This window comes from Marmota monax, unplaced genomic scaffold, assembly GCF_021218885.2.
Source record: "Marmota monax isolate L192 unplaced genomic scaffold, Marmota_monax_Labrador192_F-V1.1 WCK01_AAM20220418_F8-fsc00005, whole genome shotgun sequence".
NCBI lineage: Eukaryota > Metazoa > Chordata > Mammalia > Rodentia > Sciuridae > Marmota > Marmota monax.
Window position 1 is genome coordinate 26,899,967 of NW_026692254.1, and position 27,276 is coordinate 26,927,242.

The 27,276-nt window shown below is 45.2% G+C and overlaps 1 pseudogene; it reads right to left on the reverse strand.

Moving 5' to 3' along the window:
* Positions 1-11,555: 11,555 nt before the first annotated feature.
* LOC124089392 (uncharacterized) lies at positions 11,556-26,606 on the reverse strand (annotated as a pseudogene).
* Between the last annotated feature and the right edge of the window lie 670 nt (positions 26,607-27,276).

Here is a 27,276-nt window from a genome sequence, read left to right on the forward strand (position 1 = left end):
CTCCTTTGTAAGACAAGGAAGTGAAGGTAGTGCACTCTGGGATCAGAACTAGTTCAGAATCCTGACGTTGCCATTTTGTAGCAATGTGACGACTGCTCCCTCTCTCTTCATCTGTAAGACACAGATGACAACAAGTCATTGGGTTCTTATGAGATGGTGCCCGTGGCACCACACCTGTCCTAGCTTAAGCACCCATCAAATGTGAATAACTGTGGTTATTCCCTGGACCACCTGCAGATGGGTGGGTGGGGGAACCTAAGGAAGGGAACTCACTATGTTCCAAGGACCCAGCTCTCTGGGGAAGGGCCTAGTGTATGTGCAGAGGATCTGAACTCATTAGAGTTGACTGGGAAATGTTTATTTAAGTCTTGTTTGCCCCTTCAGATCCACTAAACCAGGATCACTGGGGTGGGATCTGGCATCAGTTTTTTAATGTCCACAGGTGATCCTAATCTTAAGCCATTTGAGCCCCTGAGGTGTACTTTTTAATCAATCCCAGGACCAGAGCACATTGTGTTCACACTCCAGCTCATCAGCATTCCCTGTGATTTCTGACTCAGTGGATCTGGGGTATGGAGTCAGAGAAATTGTGTGTGTGTGTGTGTGTGTGTTACTGAGGATTGAACCCAGGTGCGCTCTACCGCTGAGCCACATCTATGGTCGTTTTAATTTTTAAATTTTGAAGCAGGGTCTCACTAAGTTGTTGAGACTGGCCTCAGACTTCCAATACTCCTGCCAGACTTCTAACTCACAGGGATCACAGGCTTGCACCACAGCACCCCGCGTGGGGCCCAAGAATTTCTAACAAGGTCCCTATCAATACTGATGCTTCTTCTGAGACGCACTGCCTAAGCATCAGGTGATTCAAATGTGCAGCAACAGTTGAGAGCTGGCCCAAAGAGCTGGGCGCCACTGGGGTAGACTTGGCCACCTGTCCAGCATCTTCTTCCTTGACTGCTTGCTCATGCAGAGAGGTCTGCTGCCCTGCAAGATGATCCTAGGTAGCCCTCCTGCACAGAGGAGGAACTCAAGGGAAGATTAAGGACTCACAGGAATTCAGATGCAGACCTGCCCAACCCCAAACCATAGTTCTTTTCTCTCAGTTGCTTAATGATTGCAGCGCCTCCCATCTGCACTGCTGACCTCTGGGAGCCTGGAAGAATCCCTCCTACTACTAAGAGGGTGCCATTTGCTCTCCTGCCCTATTCCCTGAGTTCCAGAGTCATGACCAAGGTCTGCTGGTCTATGGCTTCTTATGAAGCCTCAGAGCTGGGTGTACCAACATTTTATGGCCACCAGGTGGTGCCCTTGGGCCATCTGTCTGCCAGGCTGCCTTGCCTGCAGAACCAACCTGAGGGTACTTTGGGATGAGAGTAGGGACAGTGCCTTCAAAAATGCCTAGAGGGTTGCTTGAATGAACCCGCTAGTCTGTCCTCCCTTAGCCGCAGATGCTGAGGCTCAGAGAGGGGCTGGGACGTGCCCCAGGGCATACCATGATGCAGTTTGTCCTGGGAGGCCACCCAGGTCCCATGACTCCCAGCCCAAAATTGTTTCCGAAACTTCAGGTACACTTGAAGGTTGGGACAAGATGAGATTCCCAAAGGTAGGACAGTTCTAAGGGAAATCTCTACCTGAACTTCCTCCTTCAGGCTGTGACTTCATGCCCCGAGGAAGAGAAACCTGGGGAGCCCTCTGCTCCACCTCCCATGGGGGTCACTGAGGTCAGAGTCAGGACCTCAGAGGACAGCAGTTGACTGATTCCACTCACAGGGCGCTTGACCGCCTGTGTTTTACCCACACAATCGCACACAGTCCTCTAGGAGCCCCACGTGGGATAATTTCCCATCTTTAGATAAGGAAACCAAGCCCCGCTCAAACCAAGCCCAAACCCAAGCTCAGTCGTCCAGCAGACCAGCTTATGGACAGCCTAGAGTAGCGCCTCAGGAAGCCAACCAGAATCCTCAGGAGCCCAGCTATTACCTGGTGACCAGGCTCGTCCCTATTCACCTTCCACCCCCACCTCCTCATGCAAAATGGGAATGTTAGCCTAAAAATAGAGCCCAGGGAAGCAGAATCACTTTAAGATCTGCCCTGGCCTGTACACTATCAGGTGAAATCATGCTCCCTGAGGATGCTGCTCCCTCTTGGTTCTGTCCTCTGAAAAGTGCCCATCAAGGTCCACCCAGCCACACAGGGAGGAGGCAGGACTGGGCTCCTCAGAGCTACTTTGTTCTGGGCTCTTCTCCCCCAACCCTTCAGTGTCCCCAGATTAGTTTCCACCTCCCCGAGCCCCACCCCACCCCTCCCCTCCTTCCCCTCTGCGGCTGGCATCCTGCTCTGGGCCCAGCCCCTCTCTTTCTCTTGTCCCTTTTCTTCCATGCACAGTGCCCCTGTCTTGGGTCCTTTCTCCAGGCTCTAGACCGAGGAGGGGCCATCTCTTCTCTTGGCAGGAAGGCCAGGAGAGTGATTGCTGACCTTGGTCGTAAGAGCCTGTCTCTGGAGGCCATGACAGATCTGGCCTGATGGAGGCATGGGGTCAGAGGTGGTGGTTCCAAGTCCAGGTGAGCTCTATCTGGTTTCCCAGCTGGAGCCAGACAAATGGATGGCTCACGCTGTCTGGTGTTGCCTGAGCCCATAGCAAGCATCAGTGTATTAGGAGACTCTGACCCCCCTCCTCCTGCTCAGTCGGGTGAGAAGGGTGTGTGATCAGCCCCTCTTCTCAAAGGGCACGTGTGTAAATACCTCAGGAGCCAGTTCTGCAAAAAGAAAAAGAAAGAAAAAAAAAGCAAATAGGATTGTCTGTGCTGTGGAGAACTGGGGGGCCTGCCCTATTGCAGTGGGCAGTTGCCCTTAAACCCCAATAGATGATGGCCACGCAGAAAGGCTGGCCAGAGGCACATCTTAAGGACCCTGTCTTGCCTATAGGCAACCAGCGTGAGACCTAAGCTGCACTCCAACTCCCAGGTGACACCTGCCTTTTTTTGCCTGGATCCATCAACTTGTGGCCCAGATGTATCCAATGACAAATGTTAATCACCTTAAAAGTGAGCAGGGCACACAGCTGTCATTCCAGGAGTTGGGAGTTTGATGCGGGAGGATTGAAAGATGGAGACCAGCCTCAGCAACTTAGCAAGACCCTATTTCAAAATGGAAAATGAAAAGGGCTGGGGATATGACTCAATGGTAGAACACCCCTGGGTTCAAATCCGAGTACTGCAAAAATATAAATATAAATATAAAGCCTCCTTGGAGTGCATCTGGGTTTATGGACAGCAGGGTCTGCTCCCCTGAAGTTCCACCCAGGATAAATGTAATCCTACTTTGACGGGATGACCTGCTACATACCTTCAGGTGGTTTTCTGTGCTATTCCTCTCCCCTGAGTCCTTGACTTTAGTTCAAGGTCCCAGATTTCTTCATTGCTTTCTGTGGAGACTCTCCCCAATTCCCTTCTTCCTCACCACCGGTGGACCCACCTCCCAGGCCAACGCCCTGGCTCTCCTGGCCCATCCCCCCACACACAATTAACCCAACTCCACTCTCAGTGGTTCCTTAACAAATGGGGAAAAGGTGGGAAAGAAAACAAAAAAACCAAAAAACAGAGTCAGCAGAACTAAGGCAAAGAGCAGCCTCCTCCCTCCAGCCCAGGGCCAGTAGATCCTGCAGCATTGGCAGAATGAGCGAGGGTTCAGGGGACAAGAGCCATCTCCTGCCACCTCACCCTGAAGCATCGAGGAAAATTTGGGGGGTGGCTGGAAATAACCTTGTAAAACTGACCACGGCTGGAACACACCTGAGTCACCTCTGACTCAGACCCAGACTCTCTGGGGCGGAATGAGGGGCCAGGAAAGGCTGCTGGCCCCTCTTAAACCCCTCGTCTCCCTCCTCCTCCTCCCACCCAGCCCCAGTCCCAGTGGAGAAAAGTTCTCCCGCTTCAAGGAAAAGATCCTGCAGCATCCCTGTGCTTCCCTGGCCCTGGACTGCTGTGTCTCTGGGCACACGGTTACCCTGCTCCCTCAGGGCCCCCAGCCCCATCCCAGGCCAGCTGCCGAGGGTCTGTCGGCCAGCGAGGTCCCCGTTCCAGGAGCTGCCCTGCTTCCTGTGGGCCCCAAGGCCAAGAGGCTTACTCACAAATGGAACAATTTCTCCTCTATATGGAAAGAACATATACTCTTCCTGCTGGGGCATGAGAGGGTTTTGAGTAGCTTTGCCCAGACTTGGAGGAAAAGGCAAGCGCTGGCGGGGCCCCAGCACCCTCATTTCAAGTCCTGTGTGTTCCTCGGCAGAGCCGGGAGGCCTCGGCTCCAGGCACAAGGAGGTCCCAGGGAACAGGGATGGGGACGCTTGGCTGAGCTGGTCCCCTTTCTCAGGGCTGGATATCCTCCTGGGCACCACATCGTCCTATGCCACTCCTGGAGTTTAGGGCTGGGACAGGGAATGGGGGAGGGGGTGGATTCAGCTTTCCCCCACCCTGTCCCAGCCTAGTCCCTGCAGCTGTGTCCCTGAGGAGGGGTTGGAGCAGCTCTGCTTGACTGACCCCCATGCAAGACCCTGGGTCTGGCACAGGAGCTGGGGTGGAAAGGGAGGCTGGGAGGGCCTGAGGGAGGAGAGGATTAAAATAAACTTTTCCCCTGCTGCTCTAGGGATGGGGAAAAGGCTGGAATTCTGCAGTGAAGGCTATTGTGAAATAGGAAACCTCAGGAGCCTGGATTAAGGTGCAGCCAGAGAAAGGGCAGGGCCCCCCAGGAGCAGGCTGCAGTCTGGCGGCCTGGGTTGCTTCCTGGCTGAGTGATCCTGAGTGGGAGCCCCCGTAGGGTAGGCGGTAGATTGGAGCTAATACTCCCTGTCCTCAGGGATTAATGGGAGGGTCAGAAACAATAATGCCAAATGCTGGGGCCCTGGAGACTCAACAAAGGGGGGCTCTGAGCAAAGATACAACAGGGTTTGCTCTGGGTGAGAGGCCGGCTGCTGTTGGTGAGGGAGCCTGGAATCATTTGGCATAGGCTGGCTGTTTCTTGGCCTTCCAGGAGGGCAACACCCTGTCAAACTCCCCCCAGGCTGTAATTTGAAGACACATTTCACCCAACAATTGTGTGTCCTGGTGTGTGGCGAGGGACCCAGCACCGAGAAAACCATCAAGTTTGTAGTTCTCTTAGAAAACCTCTTGAACTTGGGGCTTCCATTCTGTTTTAACTTACCAGTCCAGAGGTTCAGTTATGAACCAAAAGAATCTGGTTCTCCGGGCAGATTTCTCTCTCTCTCTCTCTCTTTTTAATATTGCTTTTTAGTTGTTGTTGGACACAATATATTTATTTTATTTTTATGTGGTGCTGAGAATCAAACCCAGGACCTTGCACATGTTAGGCGAGCGCTCTATCACTGAGCCACAACTCCAGGCCCCCCACTCCGGCAGATTTCTCCAAAAAATTAAAAAAAAAGAAAGAAAGAAAAACTGCTGGACCTCAGGCAAATTGGTCTATTTCTCTGAGTCCAACTCAGGCAAGCTGAATGTCTGAGAGCTTCCCACCTTCTCCTACCCACCACCACCAAATGGGGACATTAATGGTCACTTCAGAGGGTGACTGTGGAAATGAGCTGACTTCATACAGTGCCTGTCACATAGCAGGCACACAAAGTAAAACGGCCATAGGTGTTATTATTTATTCCATGATTTTTGGAGCTCTAGTTACACATGGTAGTGGGATTTATTATTACATGCACATGATATAACAATAGAATTTGTTTGACATCATTCCCTACCCCCTCCCTCCTACTCTCTTTTCCTCTACTGGTCTCCCTTCAATTTTCATGAGATTCATCCCCCACCTTTCTTTTCCTTTTTCCTCTCTAGCTTACAATATATGAGAGAGAAGATAAGACCCTTGGCTTTCTGAATTTAGCTTATTTCACTTATTAACATAATGATCCCAAATCCCATCCATTTTCCTGCAAATGACATAATTTCATTCTTTTTTTTGACCTTTTTTTGTTGTTGTTGGACACAATACCTTTATTTTATTTATTTATTTTTATGTGGTGCTGAGGATGGAACCCAGGGCCTTATACATGCTAGGCGAGCGCTGTACCGCTGAGCCACAAACCCAGCCCTCATTCTTCTTTATGGCTGAGGAAAACTCCATTGTGTCCATACATCACATTTTATTTATCCATTCATCCATGGACAGACATCTAGGCTGGTTCCACAGTGTGGCTCTTGGGAATTGTGCTGAGATAAACATGCTTTTATCACTGGAGTTTGATGACTTTAATTCTTCAGGATAAATACCGAGGAGTGGTATAGCAGGGTCGTATGGTGGTTCCATGCTTGATCTTTTGCAGAACCTCCATACTTATTTCCATGGTGGTTGTACTAACTTACCGTCCCACCCACATTGTGTTCATGGCACCATCATTGATGCTGTTTTGCACTGCTGCAGCTGCTCTGGGCCCTGGGGAGGAGGAGGAGGGAGAAGAGCTGCTGATCCATGCTGCTCAGGCACCTCTGGGCCCCAGGTGAACTGCCTTGCACCCACAGTCCTATGGACAAGGTTTCTTGCGTCTCCTCTGCTCTCCTGTGACATGGAGGGTTGGAGCGCTACACCATCATCTCACTCTCTCCCGCCTGTATCCCTGGCCCTGGTGCTCCACCAATGAGTGGATGAAGAGGGAGAGATGGATGGAGTGATGGAGGGAAGGCAGGAAGGAGGGATGAACTCATTCCTACCTAGAATTGGGCTAACAGGTCTTGGGTTTGATCCAAACATTTGTTCTCCTTAATTTTTTCCCCATCTAACCAAGTTCTTTTTCTTCTCTAAGCATGTTCATGTGCACACATCAGCATAGGCACAAATGACGCACTGGTCAACCTTTATCAAGGGCTTACTATGCACCATCTCTAGATCTAAATGCTGTATATGTCTTATCCCATGTATACTAGGGACTGTGGTTATGCTCATTGTATGAATAGGGAAGCTGAGGCTCAGAGAGGTTAATCATCTTGTCTAAAGTCATGCAGGGATTAAATGGAATATTCAGGATTTTAATTGATATTGAGACAGAGGACACATAAGGGATTCCTCACCTATGTCAGGGAACTGACAAATTAAACCCTTTTCCCTCTAGAGCAGCTCAAGTCCCCATTCTGGCTTTAAGACAAAAGTATCCCAGGCCAGTGACAGCCAAGCCAATGATAGATAGATAGATAGGGGTCTTGGCTTTCAGCACCAGACAGTAAAAAAAATGGAATGTAGCCAATATTTTTGGCACCTGTGCCTACTATGCGTAAGGCAGGCTGCAGCATCTCTAATCTTAAAAGAAAACTATGGTTCCTACAACCTCCCAGCTGTCACCCTACTCCTCCCCTTTCTCCACCATGCGCCCTAACACAATCTACACCCAGCCTCTCCATTGTCTTGCCTTGGTCCACTCTAAACCACAGCTCTGCTCCTCAGTCCACCCTTCCCTGCAACTCTGCTCACCAGTAAGCTCCAAATGGGCTGTACATTTAAGTCCCCATCTGTCAACACAATTCAACAGGGCAGGAAACTCTTCTCCAGAGTTATTGTCCTCCTACTGTCTTGCTTCTCTCTCCCCTGCCTCTCCTGCATCCTCTGAGCATTGCAGCTCTTTAGGGCTTGGGCCTGGACCGCCTCTTCTCTGAGCAGCCTCCCTCCAAATAGCTTTATGATTGCACTCAGTCAATGAATATTTATTGTATGTGTGCTATGCACCAGATACTGTTCTAAGCACTGGAGAGGATAGAAAACAAAACCCACATGTCTCTCATGGTGATATAGAGTATGCAAATAAATATAGACTATCATACTGGATAGATAGTATGAGTAAAGCAGATAAAGAAAGAGAGAAAGATCTACACTGGGCATGGAGGTGCACACCTATAATCCCAGCCACTTGGGAGGCTGAGGCAGGAGGATTGCAAGTTCAAAGGACCTTGTCTCAAAACAAAACAAACAAACAAAAAAGCTGGGGACATAACAGAGTCTCTCTGTGTTCAATCCCAATACTGTAAAAATAAAAGAGAGGGAGGGAAAGAGAGAAAGGCTCTTTCAGATGTGTGAACATGATGGACAGGTGAGGAGATGCCTGAGTCCCCTCTCCCACCAGTGCTCTGATCCTTCCTTCTCTTCCCCACTCAGGGGCATCACCTCCACGGATACTCGTCTCCATCTCTAGAGCCTCCTCCTCTGTGCAGGTCCAGCATGTGTCTGGCCTGGACTCCTGCCATGACCTTTTAAGGGATTTCTCTGTTTCCATTCTTGCCTGTTTGCGCCCATCCTCTGCACTGGAGCCAGACTACTTTTTATTTTTTAAACATGGGTGGCATTGCATCATCCACCTGTCTAAAATGCTTTGTGGAAATGCTGTTACTGTCTCATTCAAACCCTTCAGGTTGCGGGGGTGCCAATTGCCAACACCTGCATCTTTTTGTCTGAGGGTTTTCTCTGGTTTCCCTTCTTCTCCACCCAGGAGCAGTCCCCAGCCAATGACTAACCATAGGTGGTGGATCAGTCCTCCAGCTCCCTCAGCCCTTGGGTGGGGCAGTCTGGACATATATGTACTGAGTGGCTCCCCAGTGGGACTGAGCTTGAGTTACAGGCGACCATAATGGTGTGATGGCTTGGTTTGATGACTGGCTTTTCTGTGGTTCTTTTTACTTCCCACACTTCCCTCTATGGCTCCAACACATGCCCCAAAGTGCAGGCCTTGGAAACAGACAACACAATGCAGTGGTGCTGGGGTGGGGGGTTTTTAATAGGTGATGAGGCTGTGAGGCCTCTGCCATCAATCAGATTGACGCCATTCTCCTGGGGGTGGCTTTGTTGTTGCTGGGCATCCTGAGAGATGGACAGGTTCAGCCTCCTTCCCTCTCTCTTGCTCTTGCACTCCTGCCTTTCTGCCTTTTGCCATGGGATGATGCGGCAAGGAGGCCCTCACCAGATGCTAACGTGATGACTTCGGAGACTGGGTGACCTCTCAGCCTCCACAACTGTGAGGAAATAAATTTCTGTTCTTTGTCAATCACCGAGTCTGTGGTATTCTGTGAGAGCAGCATAAAACAGTCTATGGTGCTTCCCCATCCCCTTACTGCTGTTTCCAGGGACTGTTTTTCAAATAAATCATTTCCACTCAGATTCTTGTCCCAAAGAATCCAAACTAAGACCTTTTACTTCTCTTTGGTCACTTGGGACACACAGAGAACTCTGAAACCTGGTCCACGTGACTCTGCAAGCTCAGAACACTTTCTACCTCTCTACCTTCATTGCCTCCCTCTCTGCAGCCACTGAGAACTCCATCCAAGTCCTCTTTGTCATCTCAGAGCCTTTGCAAAATGGGATTTCCACTGCCTGAAATGTTCTTCCCCCAACTCTTCACTTGCTTAAGTCATTCTTTAGGTAAATTGTTCAAAGAGGCCTTTCCGGACCACAGGTTGAAATGACATAGTTATTTGTTGGTGACGATAGGGACCAAGTGTGTTTTCTTCACCTCTTTATCCTCCAGGACACCTACCCAGATGGTATCAGGCGGAGTAAACAAGTCAAAGGAATGAAAATGATTGAGCTATGAATAACCCTGTTGTTGATGGGAGAACCTAGTCCTGAAATGGTATTACTCTAGAACTTTCTTCTAATAGTGTTTCATGTTCCTCTATCTCCAACCTTTCTCTGCAGCATTTTTATAAACATGATCAAATCTTGCTTGTCTTAAAAAATAAAGCAAATAAAAATCATCTCCTACCCAGCATAAGTTGTTAAAAGGATGGGGATTGAATAATCACCTGGAGGGAACTTTGGATTTCAGAAAAGATGGCAGACTGACATGAGGTCCTACAATTTTCCTCAGATTCCAATCCTAGTTGGTATCTCAGGAGAGACAGGAAGGTTAATGGATTTTAAAACTGTACTTAGCAGCTAACTTCCACACTGAGATATCCCTGGTAAGACCAAAGGAGAGTGGGTCCCAATGTGTGAAGTCTAGAGGGACAATGAAAATAGGCTGAGAGGACTTTCAAGGGTTTCCTTCTTTTTCTTTCTTTTCTTTCTTTTTTTTTTTTTAATTTTTGAGGCAGGGTCTCACTAAGTTGCTTAAGGTTTTGCTATATTGCTAATTCTTGCCTTGAATGTGATCTTCCTGTCTCAGTCTCCTGAGCTGCTGGGATTACAGACATGTGCCACTGCACCCGGCCAGTAGTGTCCTTCTTCTTTCTACACCCTGGGTGCATCGCTGCTCATCCACCTCATAATTGTAAGAAGGCAGGAAAACAGAGTAGCCAGAGAGAACTCCACCCTCAGAACTCCACCTGGGCAGGGACCCTCTACAAAGAGGAGAGGATGGCTGAAGCTCATTGGGCAAAAATTTATCCTAGACTCAAGAATTGCTGGAGAGAAAAGGTGTGGAAATGAGGGGACAGGGAGTAATGGAACCCAGTAATGCTAGAGACTCCATTCTCAGGTGTGCCCCCTCCTGGCTCACCTGAAGTGCTGTGTGCTGGGGACTGGGCTTGTGCTCTGTCCACAGAAAGACACACTCAGCCAAGGTGCTGATGCTTCCCAAGAACATAAAAGATGAATTTGCAGGGAGAAACCCTGAGATCCCTGAGGAGCATGAGCCCAGAAGGTAATAAGGAAAATAGTCTTTACCAGAAAAATAGAACTAATGCAAAGACTAAATGGGAAATCTAAATAATCATTATATAAACTTAGAGATAAGAGGGTTACAGAACATGTGAATCATGAGCAATTAATTACAGATAACCAATTGGAGATATTTAGTATAAAATAAAATTTTTACAATAAAGAGCTCAGGATGAATTGAGTAGCAGAGAGAATACAGGTGAAAGAGAAATTTCTGAGCTGATGGACTTGGTTGAGCACTGACCAAAAGATATCAGGAAGGACGAGATAAACATGAAAGGCACGTTGTCAAATAAGGGAGAATAAGAAGGTTGGTCCTGATCTATGGTAGCAGGCTTCACAGGTGGCCCTCAATGATCCCTGTTCCTTAGTATTCACCTCCTTGTATAGAAATTGTCCCCCTTCCAAATGAACAGTTCTGACCTGTATAACCAATGTGATATTGAAGAACAGACAGTTTCCAAGTTTAGGTAATAAAGTCATTGTGGTTTTCTTCTTATTCTCTGGGATAACCTTCCAGGGGAAAGCCAGCTGCTGTTGTGAGGACCCTCAACTAACCTTATGAACTGTTCCCAGCCAAAAGCCAGCCCTCAATTTCTGACCTAAAAAACTAGTAAGAGATAATAAAGACTTAATTCTTTTTTGTGTGTGTAAATAGTGATGCATTTTATTAATGATTCTGTGATAACTAAAGATCACATCCTGGAAAAGATGTAAAATGATGTTACATTTTTCTATACCCCTAATGATGGTTAAGTTTTGAAACTGGCAAAGTTTTGAAATTATATAATCATTGATGTATTCTGAATCCATAATGATGAGAAAAATTGCAATAAAAGATGACCCAGAGAAAGCTGCATTAGAGCTCTCTCTCTGGACATTGCTCCAACGGAATGACTCCTGTCTCACCCTTTTCGCCGAGGCCACTCATCCTTCAGGACTCCCTGGACCCCGCTAGGGCAGGACCCCAGCACTTCGTCCCTTTCAATGGGAGCCCAGGAGGCCCTCACTTTGCACCTGGCTGTTGGCTGGTGGCGAAGGCCTGCTGTCTGTGAGGGGCGGTGGTCTTCGGGGTCCTGGGTCAGCAGCTCCTGCAACGCCTCAAACAGCTGAATGTTGAGCAGGAACGCGGTCTTGGCCTCTTTAACGACCCTCTGCCTGACCTCGGGGGTCATCTCCAGAGTATTCATTCGTGAGCGGTAGAGCTGCTTGAACTTGGGGGCGCTGGCAATGTTGGGGAAGGTGAAGAAGGCCAGGCCCTCTCCGGAGCTGGGCAGGTCCAGGGCCTTCTGCGCGATCTTCTTGAGGCCCTGGCCCCTGGACGGGTCGCCCAGGTAGCGAGTGTGGGCGTGGGCCACCAGCAGCTCGGGCTCCCTGCGCCCCACCTGCTGGAGCCCCCACGTAGCGGTGCGTGGCTGCCGTGTAGGGGACAGCCTCCTGCCAGCGCGGCCCTTACCAGAAGGCCATGTCCTGCTCCAGTGCGGCCCTGCGGTGCAGTTCCTCGGGAAGTAGAGGAGGGGAAGACAGGGTTGTCCTTGTTGCGCTCCATCTCCTCCTCCAGGGCCACATAGACATAGTACGGGGATGCCATCACCAGCTTGAAGCCCTTTTGGGTCACCTGGCCCTTCTGGAAATTCCTCCTGAACTCCGCATTCTCTTCCTGGGTGGCCTCCTTCAAGGCCTCGGACTCATACTGGGGCAAGCTGTCGGCTGTGGGCAGTCCATGGCCAGTGTTGGCTGGCTGACACCGGTGGCTCTGATGGCCCTCTGAGGAGCAGGCAGCGACTGTGCGAGACTTAATTCTATGTTAAGCCTTAAGTTTTTAAAAATTTAATATATAATTTATATATTTTTAAAATTAGCGTCCCATTCTTGGGGTTGAACACGATGTGGAGTTACACTGGTTGTATATTCATATATGAATATAGGAAAGTTATGTCAGATTCATTCTACTGTCTTTCCCTGAACCCATGTCCCCTCCCTTATACCATTAAGTTTTAAGGTAACTTTTTATGCAACAATAGATAAGTAATATACCATTCATATGCTAGGAATCCCAAAAGACTAAACAGAATAGAGAAATGTTTGAAAAAAAAATAAGGACCTAGAGTTTTCCAGAACACAAAAGAATGAGAGCGAATATGGAAAGAATTCATTGCATTCCCAACTAAGTATGCAAGTAAGAATTCACACCTAGACACATTTCAGTGGAATATTTAAAATTTTCAAAGTAAAAAAAAAAATAAAGATCTATCTATAAAGCTTCCAGAGAGGAAAAGTTCAATAGCAAAGAAATAAAAACGAGATGGATATCCAACCTAGCAACAGAGATGTAGACCGCAAGAAAATGGAATAATATCTTCAAAGAGTAAAAGGAAAATAGTTTTCATTTAAAATGCAAGGATGATCACACTGGAAAAAAGCAGTTTCTTTAGAAACTTAACATGCAACTAGTACACAACCCAGCAATTGCATTATTGGGCATTTAACTCAGAAACAAAAGCACTCGTTCACATGAAACCTGGACACGAATGTTGTTTTTGTTTATTTTTTTAGGTGTAGATGGACACAACACAATGCCTTTATTTTTTTATGTGGTGCTGAGGATCGAACCTGAGTCCTGCCTGTGTAGGGCGAGTACTCTACCTCTGAGCCACAATCCCAGCCCTGGACATGAATGTTTGTAGCAGCTTTACTCATAATAGTGTTGAACTGGAAGCAACCTGGATATCTTTCAATGACTGAACAGTTGGGTTCAGTGCAATGTGTCCAGGCCATGAACTTCTACTCAGAAGAGAAAGGGACAAACTGCTGGTATCCTCAACACTTGGATGAATCTCCAGAGAATTATGTCCAGTGAAAAAGCCAACTCCAACTGGTACACACAGTATGATTCCGTTTATAAAACTGTCTGGAAATGATAAAATTACAAAAATGGAGAACAGTCTCATAATTGCCAAGGGTTAGGTCTGGGGAGAGGAGATCGCGGGGGAAGGCATGGCATTCTGGATAGAATACCACACAACTTGCCCACTGTTTCCAGAAGCCAATCTCTCAGCCTCCTGCCATGATGTTAAAGGATTTCTCTGAAGAAACTGACTAAGCCAAGGACAAAGACCCACAGATAATGTCATCTGGGAGACCTGTAATGGCTTAAATGTCCGCCCAAAGCTCTGTGTGCTAAAGGTTTGATCACCAGCCTGTGGTGTTCTGGGAAGAAGTAGAATATTTAGGAGATAGGGCCTAGTGGGAAGTTAGGTCACGTGGGTCACGTCCTTGAAAGGGACATTGTGACTTTGGCCCCTTTCTCTTTCTTTTTGCTTCCTGGCTGCCATGAGGTGAACAGACCCTCTCCACCACAGACTCCTGCCATGATATATTGTGCTGCCACAGGCGCAAAGTGACAGGGCCAAGCCACCATGGACTGAGATCTCTGAAACCATGAGCTAAAATAAATACTTCCTCTTTAAAGTTGATTATCTCAGGATTTTGGTCACCATGACATAAAGCTGATTAACACACTTCCAGATAAACCATCACTCTCCAGGGAGGCCCACAGTCAACAAACCGGTACCACACTAAGAAAGCTCTTCCAGTTGGGCTCGCAAGTGCTTCACTCTCCAATATGAACAGTCAGAAAAGGGTCAGCAGGTCTTTGAGGAACGTTTCTACCTGACAGTTATATAATGGGTGAAAGCCAAGAAGGAAGAGATGCAATGTGGGGAGAAATTAAAGAAAAAGAAAAAGCATGTAATTAGGAGTCTCGGAAAATCAACAAAAGATACCACACCCAAAAGGTAAGGAAGACTATTTAGAATAGAATCTTTAAAGAACAACAAAAATGTTTTTCACAATTAAAGATTGTACAGCATAAATTTTAAATTCAATGAAAATATTAGAATATCGAGTTTTGTAAATCTTCCACAAAACAGGCCAAAAAATTAGAGATAGAAAGGAGGCTCTAAGAAATTTCATATGTAACTAATAGGAGTTCTAGAAAGATAGAAGAAATGAAAAAAGAAGAAGAAAAAAATCTCTCAGAATTGAAGGGTATGATGGTCACCTAAGACAAAGGGCCTGTGAGATGCTCAGTAGGGTGACTAAAGGAAGACCCACCCCAAGGCACATACTGTGGATAAAGCACTGGAGATAAAGCAAACACCCTATAAGCCTTAGAGAGGAAGTTTTGTGTGACTCTTATTTCCTTCTTAGTATATTTTTATTTCATCCCTGAGTTATTCTGTTATCCATTGGTCACTCAATATCATATTATTTAATCTTCAATTGTTAGAGTAGCTTCTATTTTTTTATTTTGTTGATTTCTAATTTCATTCCATTATGATCTGATAGAATGCAAGGTATTATCTTTTTATTTATTTATTTTTTTGTATTTGCTAAAAGTTGCTTTGTGGCCTAAGATATGGTCTATTTTAGAGAAGGAGCCATGTGCTGCTAAGAAGAAAATGTATTTAATAACTGATGGATAAAATAGTCTATATATGTCTATTAAGTCTAAATTATTAATTGTATTTTTTTAGTTCTATAGCTTCTTTATTTAGTTTTTGTTTGAAGGATATATCCAGTGATGAGAGGGTTTCTTTCTTTCTTTCTTTTTTTTCAGTTGTTGATAGACCTTTATTTAATTCATTTATTTTTTTGTGGTGCTGTGGATGGAACCCAGTGCCTCACACATGCTAGGAAAGTGCTCTACCACTGAACCACAACCCCAGCTCCAGGAAGGGTTTTTTATGTCTGTAGATGCTCCATTGTTTGGGGCATAAATATTTATGATTGTTATGTCTTATTGATGTATAATTTCCTTAAGCATTATGAAATGATGTTCTTTATCCCTTCTGATTAACTTTGGCTTGAAGTTCACTTTACCTGATATGAGGATGGAAACCCCTGCTTGTTTACAAGATCCATATGAATGATATGGTGTTTCCCCCCCCCCCCAACCATTTTACCTTCAACCTGTGATGTCTTAGCCTATCTTGAGTCTCACGGAGACAGCATATTGTTAGGTCTTATTTTTTTAATACAATCTGCCAGTCTGTGTCTTTTGATTGACGAGTTTAGGCCATTTCCATTCAATGTTATGTTGAGAAATGATTTTTATTCCTGTCACTTTATTTATTTTTGGTTTTTAATTTGAATTAGTTCCTCCTTTGATTGACTATTATTCTTCTAGGATAGTTCCTCCCTTTGCTGGTTTTCAATTTTATTTTTAATTTCTTCTTCATGAAATATTTTATTGAGTATTTTGTAGTGCAGGATTTCTAGTTATGAATTCCTTTAATTTTTGTTTATCATGGAAGGTTTTTATTTCATTGTCAAATTTTTTTCTGAGTTTTTTAAATTGATTTTTTAAAATAAATGACAGCAGAATGCATTACAATTCATATTACACCCAATAGAGCACAATTTTTCATATCTCTGTGTATAAAGTATATTTATACCAATTTGTGTCTTCATACATGCACTTTGGATAATGATATCCATCACATTCCACCATCATTGCTAACCCCCTTCGCTTCTGTCCCCTCCTACCCCTCTGCCCTATCTAGAGTTCGTCTATTCCTCCCATGCTCCCTCTCCCTACCCCACTATGAATCAGTCTCCTTATATCAGAGAAAACATTCTGCATTTATTTTTTTGGGATTGGTTAACTTCACTTAGCATTGTCTTCCCCAACTCCATCCATTTACCTGCAAATTCCATGATTTTGTTCTGTTTTATTGCTGAGTAATATTCCATTGTGTATATATGCCACATTTTTTTTATCCATTTATTTACTGAAGGGCATCTAGGTTGGTTCCACAGTTCAGCTATTGTGAATTGTGCTGCTATAAACATTGATGTGACTGTGTCCCTGTAGTATGCTGTTTTTAAGTCCTTTGGGTATAGACCGAGGAGAGGGATAGCTGTGTCAAAAGGTGGTTCCATTCCCAGTTTTCCAAGGAATTTCCATACTGCTTCCATATTGGCTGCACCAATTTGGAGCCCCACCAGCAGTGTATGAGTGTGCCTTTCCCCTGCATCCTCGCTAATACTTATTGTTTGTCTTCATAATAGCTGCCATTCTGACAGGAATGAGATGAAATCTTAAAGTAGTTTTGATTTGCATTTCTCTAACTGCTAAAGATGATGAACATTTTTTCATGTATCTCATGATTGTATATCATCTTCTGAGAAGTGTCTGTTCAGGTCCTTGGCCCATTTATTGATTGGGTTATTTGTTTTTTTGATGTTTAGCTTTTTGAGTTCTTTATGTACCTTAGAGATTAGTGCTCTATCTGATGTGTGAGGAGTAAAAGTTTGCTCCCAGGATGTAGGCTCTCTATTCACCTCACAGATTGTTTCTTTTGCTGAGAAGAAACTTTTTAGTTTGAATCCATCCCATTTATTGATTCTTGATTTTAATTCTTGCACTATAGGAGTCTTATTAAGGAAGTTGGGGCCTAATTCGACATGATGAAGATTAGGGCCTATTTTCTTTTTCTATTAGACTCAGGGTCTCTTGTTTAATTCCAAGGTCCTTGATTCACTTTTAATTGAGTTTTGTGCCTGGTGAGAGATAGGAGTTTAATTTCATTTTGTTGCATATGGATTTCCAGTTTTCCCAGCACCATTTGTTGAAGAGGCTATCTTTTCTTGGCACTTTGTGTCCTCTATTCTGTACTATTGGTCTACCAGTCTGTTTTGGTGCCAATACCATGCTGTTTTTGTTACTATTGCTCTGTAGTATAGTTTAAGGTCGGGCATAGTGATGCCACATGATTCACTCTTCATGCTAAGGATTGCTTTAGCTATTCTGGGACTCTTATTTTTCCAGATGAGTTTCATGATTGATTTTTCTGTATCTATGAGGAATGGCATTGGGATTTTGATCAGAATTGCATTGAATCTGTATAGTGCTTTTGGTAGTATGGTCATTTTGATAATATTAATTCTGCCTTTGAAAGAGCAAGGTAGATCTTTCCATCTTCTAAGGTCTTCTTTGATTTCTTTCTTTAGGAGTCTGTAATTTTCATTGTATAGATCTTTCACCTATTTCATTGAGTTGATTCCCAAGTATTTTATTTTTTTTTGAGGCTATTGTAAATGGGGGTAGTATTCTTCATTTTTCTTTCAGAGGATTTGTCCCTGATATACAGAAATGCCTTTGATTTATGTGTTAATTTTATATCCTGATACTTTGCTGAATTCATTTATTAGTTCTAGACGTTTCCTGGTGGAACTTTTTGGGTCTTCTAGGTATAGCATCTTATCATCAGCAAATAGTGCTAATTTAAGTTCTTCTTTTCCTATACGTATCCCTTTAATTTCCTTCATCTGTCCAATTGCGCTGGCCAGTGTTTCAAGAACTATGCTAAATAGAAGTGGTGAAAGAGGGCATCCCTGTCTTGTTCCAGTTTTTAGAGGGAATGCCTTCAATTTTTCTCCATTTAGAATGATGTTGGTCTGGGGCTTAGTGTAGATAGCCTTTACAATGTTGAGGTATGTTCCTGTTATCCTTAATTTTTCTAGTGTTTCATTTCAATGTCAATTCTGAAGCTTAAATTTGCTGGGTATGGTATTCGTGACTGGCATCCACTTTTGTTCAGAGCATGTGTATATTATTCCAAGACCTTCTAACTTTTAAGGTCTGGGTTGAGCAAATAGTTGAGATCCAGATTGTTTTCCCTCTAAATGTCACACATATTTTTTCCTCTTTAAAATTCTATTCTTATTCTGTATGTTAGGCATTTTCATAATAATGTGCCTTGGTGTGGATCTGTTGTAATTTTGTATATTTGGGGTCCTGTAAGGCTCCTGTATTTGATTTTCCATTTCATTCTTTAGATTTGGGAAGTTTTCTGATATTATTTCATTGAAAAGATTGAGCAATCCTTTGGTTTGTGTCCCCAAGTCTTCATCTATCCCAATAAAGCTTATATTTGGTCTTTTCATGTTATCCCATAATTCTTGGAAGTTCTGTTTATGGTTTCTTACCATCTTCTCTGTATGGTTGACTTTATATTCAAGAGTATATATTTTGTCTTCATTGCCTAAAACACGGTCTTCCAAGTGGTCTAGTCTGTTGGTGATGCTGTCCATTAAATTTCTAATTTGGTTTATTAATTCCTTCATTTTTGATGATTTCTACTTGATTTTTTTCTCTATCTCTTTATTGAAGTGATCTTTCACTTCCTATATTTTTTCTCTCTGGTTTCACTCTTTATATCATCCTTTACCTCACAGATCAGTTTAAGTATGAATATTCTAAACTCCTTCTCTAATATTTCTTCCACTGTGAGTATGGATGGATTCTGTTATTGAAGTATTTTGGTTTGCTTGAGGCAATTTGTTTCCTTGCTGTTTATGTGTCTACCCATCTAACAGTATGGATCTGAGGCAGCAGAGTTTCTACCTTGTGGACTTATAGTGTCTCTGAAGGTTTCCAGTATCTCACAGTTTAGGGGGAGACAAATAATAATAGCAATGAATGCAAACAATATATAGCATTAAACCAAATAGTTCCTGCTATGACATCTACACTGTTTGTTAATTGTCACAATAAAACAGAAATGATATGATCCATTATTGCCCCCAGTAAAAAGAGTAAGTTTGCAAAAGAGTTCACAATTTCAAATTGTAGACAGGAAAAGAACAGAAAAGATGAATAATGTGATGATTATGAGGGAAGAGAAGAGAAAATAGAAATAAAAAATTAAAGGAAGAGTGAAATATAGAACAAAAGAGTTTGTCTGGTAGCAGAAGAAAAGAGAGAAAGAGAATAAAGGGAAATAGATAAGGTATAGAAGAAAAATACATAAATAAAAATTAAAAAATAAAAATAAAAGCATATAAATCAAAGCCAAAATATATCAATCAAATATCCTAGTTCTCAAAATACTGATTCATGAAAAATAACTGCCTTTAAAAAGTGCTAGAAATGAGAAAAAAGAAACAAATATGTATAAGTGTCCATGAACCATTCAGGTCACAATTAAACAGAGAAAAGAAGATGATGGTGGGGGGGGGGAATCTCAATGAAAAGTTAAAGAATTGTGTCTGTTAGAGTTCAAAAAAATTCTCAGCTTCCCCTTCAGCAGCATTATGGGGTGGGCTGGAGTGTCATGTCTACTCTATCCTCAGGGTGGGGTTGCTATAGTGTTCAGGGAGAGAATACCCCATAGGCAGAGCTCCTGGAGGTGGGGTTTAAACTCAGGTAGGCTCTACATTCTTCATTCCTCAATGAATGGTGATTGGTCTGAAGATTTTAAGTCAGTGCACCTCTAGGGCCCTGTCCACGCTGGGAGACTGCACCTGAGGGATCTCCCCAGGTTCCATTCATGCGGTGGAAGAGCCAATGGTTCTCCTCCAGAACCTGAAGACCCCACATTTCCTGTCTCTTGGTTCTGTCTCCAAACTCAATCACTCCTGCCCCTGCTCTTTTGAATTCTTGGCTCACAGAGTCTCTCCTAGCTAGTCCTGTGAGCCATTGCACTCAAAGGGGAGGGTGGGAGCCAGGTGGGTTTCCATGACCTGTATTGCCCTCTCCATGTTTGATTTTCTCCTGGTCACTTAGGCACTCTCTATATCATGTAGTGTGGGTTTGCCTGGCCTGTATTTGGGGACCAGCTTGGGTTTGCCAGGAATCAGCTCTCCCAGTTGTTGGCCCCTGCAAAATGGCTTGTTCCTCTGTCCTCTGTGGGCAGCTGGGAGAGATGTGGCTTCTTACCCACAAAAGGATATTGTGCAATGCACCTTTCAGGTTAGTTGGGTGGTGTCTTTAATCTCTGATCTCTCTGTAACCAGACAAGCCACAGGCCTCCTAAAAATATGGGCTCCCTTAGGGCTGGGGATATAACTCAGTTGGGAGAGTGCTTGCCTTGCATGCACAAGGTCCTGGGATAGATCCACAGCAACACACACACACACACACACACACACAAATCTGGGTTCCTTTAGTTCTCTTACACTCCACTTTGCTTACAGGGGGTGAGGTGTCATGCTAGGTAGTGCTGCTGGGCAGTGGCAGCAGTAGTGCTGGGGATTTCTTCTTTATTGTATCCAACCTCCTGAATCCCATTGCTTTGAATGTCAAGTATTAATTCCCAGTAAAGCTCCCCCACCTTTTTTTTCCCCCCACCTTGCCTAGAAGCTGCCTATCTGCTTTCTTGTTTTCATGCTAAGGAGCAGTCAGGAAAATCACTTTCTCTACTCTGTCTTCTTGAAAAAAACCTCTGTGTGTGTCTTTTGAACAAAGCCAATAGGCTCAATTTTGTGTCAAATATCTCCTTATTTTAATTCCATTGTTACTTCGATTAGCAAGAAAATTGAAACATTTTATTAACAAGTGTACAGGTTTTAGGTGTGTCAGAAAACACATGGAAGAAGATAGTTTGGGTAAATGTAAATCAAATAAAAATCTGGGTTGCAAATTGAAATTCTGACAAATACAATTTGAGGCAGCAAACACACAAAAAATTTTATAAATTACTAAAAGGAATAACGATCAAGAGGAAATAACAAACATGAACATATGTGCATCTAACAATGTAGCCTTAAATTATAGAAAGCAGGGCAGTCCAATAGAATTTTCTGCAACAAAATTAATGCTCTATATCTGCACTGTTCAATTCAGTAACCACTAGCAATGTGTAACTGTTGAACACTTGAAATTGGTTAGCGTGACTGAAAAATTAATTTTATTTAATTTCAGTGAATTAAAATTTAAACAGCTGCCTATGATTACCAGCTACTATATTCTACATTGGACAACATGTAAAACAACAACTAAAAGAATTATAAGGAGAAATAAATAAAGCAATGATAAAAGGAGAGAGCAATGCCTCTTCTTAGGAATAAATTAGCTGGGTACAATGGTGCACCCCTGTAACCCAGCTACTCCGGAGGCTTTGGCAGGAGGATGGCAAGTCCAGGTCAGCCTGGGCAACTTAGTGAGACCCTATCTCAAAATGAAAAATAAAGAAGATCTAGCTCAATTGAAGAGCACCAGTATTCAGGAGGGATGAAGGATTGATGAAGAAAGCAAGAAAGTTAACACTGAGTTGGATTTCTCCACAATAACCTTTATCATTTCAATTTTGACTTCCTGTTCTGATCCCAAAAAAGTCAGATCATTTACCCAGTTTGATAACAAATAGACATATTCCACTATTTATGTAACTGATTCCATCCTCTGTCATCCTGATTCATGGTTTATCATGATTTAGGCATTTAAAAAATATTTTCCTCCTTTGGAACCTTGGGTCAATATTTGGATGTCCCATTGGATGGGAGTCAAGAAACAGCAGTACCACTCGGCATACTCTCCCGTGTGCCCATGACGACCCTGGGCTCCTCTCCAAACAGGGCCCTATCTCTCCTCCAGCTCACAGCCAGCCCGTGTCCCAGGAGAAGCCTGTACTTCCTGTCTTCCCTTCTGCTAGTCCCTTTCCAATGTGCTGGCTCTGTCCTCAGGACTTCACTGAACTCTAACGAGGCTCTCAGTGACCTTCTGATGGTCAGCTCCAATGGACACCTTCCACTGCTTAAATGACTTCCCGCAGCACTTAACCATGTTGCCCTACCCTCCTGGGGCTCTCTTCCCTGTCATCAGTAATTATTATGAACAGAACCTTTCCAGATTCCTTCCACCTCACTGTCTCCTTCTTTGTAGATTGCTCTTCTCTCTGCCACTTAAATGGGGGGTTCCCACAGCACTTCCTCTGCAGCTAACTTTGCTTCTTGCTCTCTGCCTTGCCTCTGTGAGGGTTTTGCTTAAATCTGTGACTTCAATTGTTCTATTAGTAGCTGACTCTTCAGCCGCTTTCTTAAGCAGCTGTTCAACTGGATCCACAGGTTCCTCAAACTGTGGGCCTGCCCCCATAGTTCTACCTAGCACCTTCATCTCCATCTTACCTTTCCCATGCATTTCTGCCTTGGTTTTGTGACTCGCTCATCTACTCAGTCTCTCAAGCTGGAAACCAGAGTTTTCTTTCACTCTTCTCTCTTTCACTTCCCACACCTAATAATTCTCTGAATCCTAATGATTGCATTTTCTAAATATCTCCTGCATTTGCCTCTATCATCTTCATTGCTTCAAATCATGACCTCAGCATCTCTCTCTCTTTCTTCCACTAGGCTCCTACCCACAATCTTGCCATCCTCACTCTTCAAACGCTTGACATTCACCTGTTCAAAAAATCTTTCATAATAAAGCCTGGTGGCTACTTGTTGTGTAGTATTATATCCTCCTTCTTTTGGAAATAGCTCATCAATATTTGAGACCTCCTCCTTTCCCATAATGTACAAATTCAAAGATCATAAATCAAGACTTCCTGACCTTCCCAAAACTGACTGATTGGTCTCTGTTTTCAAGAACTCTTGTGTGAGTCTTGTGTGAATTGATTCAAGGATGCAAAAACTGCCCTCTGACATGGTCTCACTAACCAAGCCTCTGGCACTTCCATGGTTTCTGTTTTTTTTGGTACTGGGGATTGAACCCAAGGGTGCTTTACCACTGAGCAACATCCCCATTCCCTCCCGCCTTTTTATTTTTTATTTTGAGGCAGGGTCTCACCAAGTTGCCCAGGCTGCCCTTGAACTTGGGATCCTCCTGTCTCAGCTTCTGAGATTACATGTGGCAACACTACACCTATCTCTGATTCCTGTTCTTTTCTAAACCCTACTCATGAGGTGCTCCCCCCACCCCACTCCCAATTCTGTGAATTATCAGTTTTTCTTTAAAAAAAAAAAGTCCCTGAAGATTTTTAGGGAAAATTAGCCAAAAATTTATTTCTGATGCTTGCAACTTGGAAGCCTGTTGCAAAATCCAAATCCATTGCTCAAGCAGGCAATCCCCCCAGTGAGTGGCCACCCACTGCTCCTCCAGCATAGTGTATAGTCATATCTTCCTGCACCTAGAAAAACAGGCCACATTCCAACACAACACACCTAGAAAATTCCTTCCTTCCTCCTTCAAAACTCAACGTGTGCCACTGTCGTGCAGGCTCCCTGGCACATTCTACCGAAATTGCCTCTTTAAATGTCTAACCCTGCCCCCAGCCTGGCACCCAGTAGGTGCTCAGTTTCCTCTTCTAGAAAATAGGGTAATAGCATCCACTTTTATATATCAAGATCCTTGATTATAACCTACAGAAAGCCTAAAGCATCTCCACCAACTTAAACAGAAAACAAGTCTACTGGAAGGGTACTGGGGAACTGGAGGGAGCCCCGAGGGACAGGTGCAGGTAGGGAAGAGGGTGCTGGGCAGCAAGCACCCAGCTGTGGGAAGGCTGGTTCAGGAACATGGCCATTGGCAGTGCATGCTGAATGCCACTGTGACCTGACCTGGTGTCTGAGTGTCACTCTGATGTGTGTCCAGCCTGCACTTCCAGGGGGAAGTCCAACATTGATCTGGCTTTTTAAGCTTCTGTATTGAGAGTCTTTTACTCACACTTCCTTGGTGGGGACATCTTCCAATATGGAGGAAGACAGTTCAAGTGCCAAGTTGCTCTCCTCCATGAATCCATTGGATTGTCAGGAGTAGTGAATGGGTCGCTGCGTGGCCCAGTGAGCCTCACACATTCCTGCCGAAGGCAGAGGGATGGAATATACATTTGTCAGGATATTCAGCCTGAGCCTCAGGCTGCAAGCTCCTGTTATAGTCATTCAACAAACACTTAGTAAGCCATGTGGCAGGCCTTCTTCCCTCCACCGGGAATATACTGATGAGCAAAATAGACAAAACCGCTACTCTGTTTTCATCTTCGGAGTCTCATATTTTGCTTCAACATGAGTTCAGATATTTGCATTACATCCTGTAATGGGGCCATAATAATAAGCACACAACATATCAGGTTTGTTTCAACATAAAAGGGTGGAGACACAACGGGCTGGTGTTTGCAGCTGCCCTATTTGCCCCAAGAGATGGAAAACTGTTTTCATGTACTTAAATATAAAGCATGTTTTGCTTGACACTAAGAGTAAAGCTTAAACCGAGTCTGTGGGTAGAGAGAAGAGGAGAGAAATCCCCATGGGAAGGGGCAGAGGGTGAGGGACAATGAGGAGACCCTGAAGAGGCTGGTGGGGACAAATACTCTGGAAGTCCCTCCTTCTGCCTGAGGCATCAGAAGAAACCACACACTCTTTCTTTAAGGGGTTCATGGACAGAGCGGTCCCAGATGGCAGTGAGTGGGTGGCAGCAGTTCTGGCCAGTGGGCTCCTGGCTCATCATGGGCTTAGCCACGTGGTCATCAGGTGGCCTGGAGGGTGGTGTGCGGCTGGCAGAAGCGGCCAGCCAGGAGCCGGAGAGTGGGCAGCTGCAGCCAGGACAAAGGGAGCACCCTCACTTGGCAGAGGTGCTGAGAGGTGGTGACGACTCTGGGGCTTGCAGGGCCAAATGTGGGGTGGGAAGGAGGCCCAGAGGGACCCGCCCACCCCATGATGGGTGGTTTTGCTGCCTAAGGAAACTTGCCCTCCTTCCCAGGCACACAGCTGAAGGGATTTATGAAAAACAGATGCTGGCTGCAGCAGGGTGAGGGGAGGTCTGGCTCCGCACCCGAGGGGAAGGGGTTAGACTGAGTTTCCCTCCCTTCCCCCTCTGGTCAGAGTAGACCCAGAAAGACCAACTGGAGTGAACCCTTACCAGCCCTGCCTGGCCACAGAGGGGGCCCTCCAATTACAACTCAAGGGCTTTGTCAGCTAAAGAAGGGTCCAGGAGGAGAACCATCACAAAGGGCAACACACCGAATACTCACCATATGCCAGGTACTGTCCTAAATCCCTTTGCTGCTCCAGCAGGCCTGTGAACTATGCCCCCATTATCTCCATTTTCACAGTCACAGAGAGGTTAAGGAACTTGCCCAAGAGCACACAGCTGAAAAGTGGCAGAGCTGGGATTTAAACCAGAGCAGTTGGGTTCAGAATCTTAACCCTTGCTTAGCCTTGACCTCACACCTTATACCCCAGAGGCAGAGGATAGTCTATATTTTTTCAGCACTGTCTGATGAGGTGATTTGTTACCCCTATTTCACTTATCTTCACTATATTATTTATTGGCATGCCTATTTTATAGATGATGAAACTGAGGGTCAGAGAGTATATCCTGTAGCTTGCTCAAGGTCAATAGTTACTCCATGGTAGGGCCTGAATTCGAATACAAGTCTGTCTCAATGAAAAGCATGCCACATAATAGCACCTCAATAAACATGGAGTCCCTTCCCTCTTCTCTGAGACTGAAGTCATCCCCTAGGTGCCTGCCTGTCCTGGTCTGGCTGCAGTGCTCTCCGCTCAGGGGTCCTGCAATGCGACCCGCATCTCAGCCAGGCCACTTCCTGTCGGTGAGCCAGCGTGGAGACAGGGCTGCGGGAGCCTCTGTGCCTTCTCCGGGCCCGCCCGCCGGCAATTCGGGACCGAAGCCAGAGCACAGACAAGGGCTGCATGGACGGGCGGCCTGCGGCTGGCCCCGGAGGGCGGGCAGCCAGGTGCCCGCGGCCGCAGCAGAGAAGGGCCCCTCTTCTCTCCATCAAAGGTGGATTGAGGAAGGCTGGCTCCGTGAGTTTTCCAAGAAGCTCGTCGGGGAGCCAGAGAATGGGAACATCTGTGCCCTGGGCTCCGTCCTGGACCCGGCTCAGGCCACAGTCTGGGGCTGGCGTCGGCGGGAGACGGCCCTGCGCGGAGGAGGCTCGGTCCGGCTGCTCGGCGGGCGGGGCGGCTCCGGGCCGGCGGGTGACGGGCGGCCGCGGGCCTCCGCCCTGGGGAGCCGGCCAGCTCGGGGCCGGGGGCGCAGCGCCCAGGGGCTCGGGCAGCGGGGCCCTTCTCGGGGAGGTCCTGGACACCCCGCAGGAGGCCCGGGGCCGCCGCTCCTCCTCCCGAGCGCGGGGTCCCAGGTCCGCGCCCCTCCCCGGCCGCCCTTGGCTCCCGGTATTTGTGGTCCTTGTCTCCTGCACCAGGCTGTCCATCGAGGCTGAGAGAGAGTTTAGAGACTGTGCTCGACTCGTTCCCTTCTGACATTTTTTGCACTTAATGTATTTTTAAAATTTTTAAAAAATCGAAAGGCAATGCATTTATATGGTTCAAAAATGTAAATGCTATAAAATGGTATAATCCCCCCTTTCGTACACTCTCCCTCTGCCCCCCACTGACCATAGCTCAGACCTTGGTTCTACAGAGGGAACACATTCGCTTTAAGCATATCTTTCCAGAGTTTCTTTATGCGAATTAGTCATATAGAGGTATATTAATTTTTATTTCTCCCTTTTTATTATGTAAGAAATAACATTCCCATATATTGGTCTATATTATGTTTTGGGGAAGGTGCTGGGGATTGAACTACATCCTCAACTACTACCCTTGAGCTACATCCTCAGCTTTTTTTAATCTTTTATTTTGAGACAAGGTCTTGCTAAGTTGCCCAGGCTGGTCTCAAACTTGAGATCCTCCTTCCTCAGCCTCCCCAAGTCACTAGGATTACAGATGAGCACCACCATGACCTGCTTATGTTATGGTTTTTTAACTTAAAAAATGTGTATGATATTTCATTTTGTGACTATTTGTTAACTAGATTCCAAAGATGAACCGCTGAATAGTTTCTAGTGTTTTTGTTTGCTTGTTTTTGTTTTGTTTTTGGTA